The sequence below is a fragment of the Chenopodium album genome, chromosome 2 (genome assembly GCF_948465745.1).
Source record: "Chenopodium album chromosome 2, dcCheAlbu1.1, whole genome shotgun sequence".
Taxonomy (NCBI): Eukaryota; Viridiplantae; Streptophyta; class Magnoliopsida; order Caryophyllales; family Amaranthaceae; genus Chenopodium; species Chenopodium album.
In genome coordinates this window covers 70438269-70443569 of record NC_137835.1, presented here as the reverse complement: position 1 = coordinate 70443569, position 5301 = coordinate 70438269, and positions in this window count along the sequence as shown.

Genomic DNA, 5301 nt, shown 5'->3' with positions numbered 1-5301 from the left:
CTAATTAACCAGTCTGCTAATTAATTCGGTTAAATTTTACTATCAATATAATAATGCCTTGTTAAGACATTAATTGAATCTAGTCACATCGTCTAGCCACATGGTCATGACAAGAGTCTTAACATGTCACCTACACTCACTAGTCTTGGCACACACTTTGAGTACACATCACCATGACCATGTCTTAGGTTCATGCATGAGTCGGTTTTTTCCGTCATTTGAGTTGGGGGTACATTATATTCCTAATTTTTTCATATCTTTCCATTCTCTACATGCTTTCTCCATATCACAACCTTCATTATTCCTACCTTCTTCCATCCATGCATGTTGAATCGAGTTTGAGTCATGTGATTGACAAACAAAAAAAAATGAGGGTAATGATGAAACAAATGCACAAGGCAAGCTTCTCACCAAGATTTCATGCTTTCTTCTTCTTTTTTTTCAAACCCTTTCCCCAATAAGTCTAGCATAGGCACCCTTCATCCTCATTGAATTTATTTCTTAGAGTTTGATTTTTACCGTCCACTTTCAATAAATTGAGCATTTTATCCCTTGCATATGATCATTGCATTGCATTAAAAAAAAAAAAAAAAAAAAAAAAAAAAAAAAAAAAAAAAAAAAAAACATGTCAAGCTAAGCACAAGGTATACCAATGATTTGAGGCACCCCTTATAGCCACATCATATCTCCTTTCACCCTTCAAATATGCAATCTCTTTTTTTTGATAAACCACTTTGAGCCTCGTCTAACGATAGACCTTTCATTTTTCAACCCATATCTATCTAATCTTGGGATGGGATGGTGTGTAACTTATGTAATTTTCAAAGAAAAAAGCTTGAGTGACTTCAAAAGATTAAAATAGCAAAAAAAAAATAATAATAAAAATAAATAAAAAGTGTACAAAAGGGCAAGTGTTCCAATGTCTTTGATATGAAAATGTCTTTGATACGAACACGTCTCAGATTGCGTCTCTTATCGAGTGCTCGGTACCGTGTCTGAGAAACATGAATGCCAAGTGAGTGATAGACCGCATGATCGGGATTGCCCACACTTATAAAAATGAAATAAATGCTAAAGCAAAAAAGAGCTAAAAAGAGTAGAAACTCAAGCATAAAAAAAATATACAAAGATTCAAAAGCGAGGTTGCACACCTTGGGGGCTTATCTAGGGTCTTGAGCCTTTTTATCCCCTTCTTCTTTAACCTTTAGCCTAACCACGTTACAACCCCTAAAAGACCTTTTTGAGGTATACACACACTTGTGCGAGGTTCGGCTAGAGCTACGTTCGGCCTGATTCCTAACGGATACTTAGGCAACCTCACATCGAGGTGCGGCCGTAATAAAAATGCATTAATATTTACATTCACAATTGATCATATCAAGGGATCCCCTGTGCTCATCCCTATTCACTTAGAGCTAGACTTGGGGGGTTGATCCCTACATCATTAGCTTACCTAGCCTAAGAGTCACCATTATTTGAATCTTTTCAATATATTTTCACACACTTAGCCTTTGCGGCCTAACTTTAGTGTCACTATCACACATCGCACAGATACATGACCAAATATACTTTCCCTTAGGAACCCTTTGTCATGGAATCTTAACACAGCGTTGAAGCATGCCTTGTCATATCAACATCACTCATCAATCATAATCGTTATTGCATCACGAAGTATGAAGTGCTTAGCCTCCGTGCCTAAGTTGCCTAAATACTTTCATTATCGAGTCAACTAGGATAGTCTAAGATGTTACAATCCTTGTACTGTGAGAAACAACATTTGACTAAGCTTATTGAACATGCATCTTTAAAACTTCGCTTCTTTTTTTTTCGTGTCTTTCTTTTTCGGGAGAAAGTCAATACCCTCCACAAAAATGACGGAAAAATTTAGCTTTTTTGCATTTTCGAGTTGCACGATCACATTACAATGCACACACGAGTCATGTACACATTGAGTCATGTTGTGTCATATCACCTTGATTTGAGTCTAACACATGTGTCAAAAACTTTTAGTCGAGTCAACCTCGAGTCAATCACAGTGAGTCAAGTTTATGCCTTGAGTCGTGTCAAGTCAATAAGTCAAGCGACATCAAACCTTAGGTCAACCCTAAGATAGTTAAAGAGATTAGCAAAGTTCTATAGTAAAAAATAAATACAGGTGCAGCAGAATAGGGAAGACCCTACTCCAGCGCCAGACGGAAACATCTAGCGTCTGGCAATAGCTTTTAGCGCCTGGCGCTAGATCACAGCGTCTGGCGACAGAGTCAATTCTTGGCGCCAGAGATATTTCAGCAGCGACAAAGCTCGAAGCCTCTCAGAAAGGTGATTTCGACCTCATACAACAATTTTAGGTTCCTTGGTACGCTAGTTAGCCCCTATAAGCAATTTGACATGATCAGTTTGATAACAATCACAATAAGTGATCGACCTGATGAAAGATCGTCTCACTTAGCTTAAAGCGCCTAAGAATTGGCTCATCACTGAGACACCGACATACTGGTTTTAGCGGAATCAAAGTTCAAGCGAGCTTTAGAGGTCGACAAGCGTTGATCTTTGGAATATTATGGCAACAAACATTCAAGCATCGAAGCTCTTTTGTTCAGAGGCGCGTGGACATATCAACAAGATCTTTTGCTCCAGAGACGCGTGGGCATATCATTCAAAAGCTCTTTTGTTCAGAGACGCGTGGACATATCATCAAAGATCTTCTATTTTCAAGATCTTTTGCTTAGAGACGCGTGGACATCCTATTATCAAGCTCTATTGTTCAGAGGCGCGTGAACATATAAAAAAAAAGAAGCTCTTCGTTCAGAGGCGCGTGAACATATCCAAAAGAAGGTCTTTGTTCAGAGACGAGTGAACATCGAAACAACAAGATGGCGTTCCCTAGATTGTGGAGAGTTGTCACAAACAACTGAAGGTGATTTCAAGCGAAGTTGTCTTTGATCATGTTCCCTTAGACGTGGAAGATTGTCACAAAGCGAAAGAGGATTGTTTCAAGGGGAGCAATCTTCGATAGTGTTCCCTTAGACGTGGAATATTATCAAAGCGGAAGGGGATTGTTTCAAGCGAAGCAATCTTCTATATTGGAAGCAGTTACAAGCGTAGCGGTTTTCAAGCGGGATGGCATTCTCTTGGCAGGAGGTCATCAAAATAGTAAAGCAGCAGCAAATTGGTTACTTTCAGAGACGTGTGCTCGACGGTGCAAGATACACGTTTCTTAACTCTCTTATCAGTTTGACTAACGCTAGTTTGCAGGTATCGGCGTTGCAAGAATGATTTAGGATCGCAGAACGTTCTGAATCATTCTCCGTCCCTATCGATACTTTGACTTTTGTTTTCGAAACTTGCGTTTCTCCAAACTCAGTCAAAGTGGGGGCTTCTGTAGACACCCATTTGTGTCTCCCCAAAACCAAACCCAGTGATGAGTACCTTTCACGTCGAATCATAATCGAATGAAGTGAAAGTGTGGAAAGTTTAGTGTTGCGGAAAGTTTTAATTTCTTTTCTTTTCTCTCTGTTTTTGAAAACCTATTTTAAGAAAACAGCCAATCCAGTTTGGTTGGTCCATGATATGGGTCCAATAATAGTGTAGTTGGATAGGGCTTGAAAATATCTTTCCAACGATATAATATAAGCCCAATTCCGATGAATATTGAGGAAGTTATGGCCAATTTACTTAACTGGGCCCGGTTTGAGCCTTATATGCGGCCCAATGATCTAGAGGAGGGCCTAATATGGATTTATCATTCCTAATGAAATTAGGAATGGTTTTAGTCTGCTAGATTCTTCTAGAAGGTTCTTTTCATTCCTAATTCAATTAGCATTGATAAATTGGCTTTTTGTTGACTTTTCAGAGTTTTATTTAAAATCAAAGAACATTTTTGAGGAAAATACGATTTTATCCACCTGTACGGAAATTTCTATCTGATTTTAAGAAAACACGTGAAATTCTGAGTCAGCGTCAAACGCCAGCTGTAGCGCCAAACGCAAGATGTAGCGCCTGACGCTACGCTTGGCGCCTGGCGCTAGCCTTAGCGTCTGGCGCCAAGGTCAGCGTTTGGCGCTAATTCTTGTTTTACGCGTCAGAACTCTATTTTTGATGTTTTATCTTTTTGGCTGATTTTTTATATAAATAACGTCGTAAAAACCCCGTTTTCATTCACCAATTCTCTCTATCATCAACTCCCATCAAGAATTTCTTGATTCTCTCTCTCTTTCTAAGCCTAGCCTTTTACAAACACAATTCCTCATACATTAGCACTAGACACACCTAGCCAAGTTCGAAGTTGCCTTCGCCCTAGACGTGAAAGGTTTTAATTTCTGAGGGTTTGGTCCCAAATCTCTCTTTCAATTATATAATTTAATTGTTTTAATTATTATTTTCCTTGAAGTTACTAACGTGTGTATTTTGTCATTAGAAAGAGGTATGACGCATCCAAGTAAGTGCTTTAATTGATTTATTGATTTTATGATATAGAAATCATGTCTTGGTTATTATTTTGATTCCTAGTATCATGTTTAGGATGTTCCTAGTCTCATGTTAGGATGCTTTCTTTAGTATGATATTTAGGGTGATTTGCTTATATCAATTATGATTCCTGCGATGCTTCCTATTCTCTTCCTAACATTCATGTTAGTATCATGTTAGGGCTAAAGCTTTGATTTTTATGCTTAGTGACATGCTAGGGTTTGTTATTAATCTTGTTAGTATCATGCCAGGATCTTGCTATTATTATGCTTTAACATGATTATTAATATATTATTATTATTATTATTATTATTATTATTATTATTATTATTATTATTATTATTATTATTATTATTATTATTATTATTATTATTATTTTAATTATTATTATTATTTTGATTTATTATGTTGCTTGATATTATTATTTGTTATTGCTTGATCACACCTTTTATGCATGTTTAAAGGGAATTTGTATTTGTAATCACGCTTAATAAGATAATTAATAATCTTGTTTAGGGTTAATATGATTTTAACTCAAGTGATTGCCAATAATAGATTTATTTGTGCATTAATATTCAACCAACATAGATAAACAGGTTTAGGGTAAACCTATTGATTGCATGTTAGTCAGAAAGCGCACATGAATACGATCAGAATAAAGTAGAGGCCTATTATTAGGGCAGGTTCAATCTCTTTTAGGTTGGATTTGTACCTTCATCCCCGAACCCTATTTGGTTCAAGACCTTATAGAGTTGACGATCTCTTGGATCGTTAAGGGGTGTAACCTTCACCTCGTGAACGGTTTACAAGTTCCTAAAACTTGTTTGCGACTCT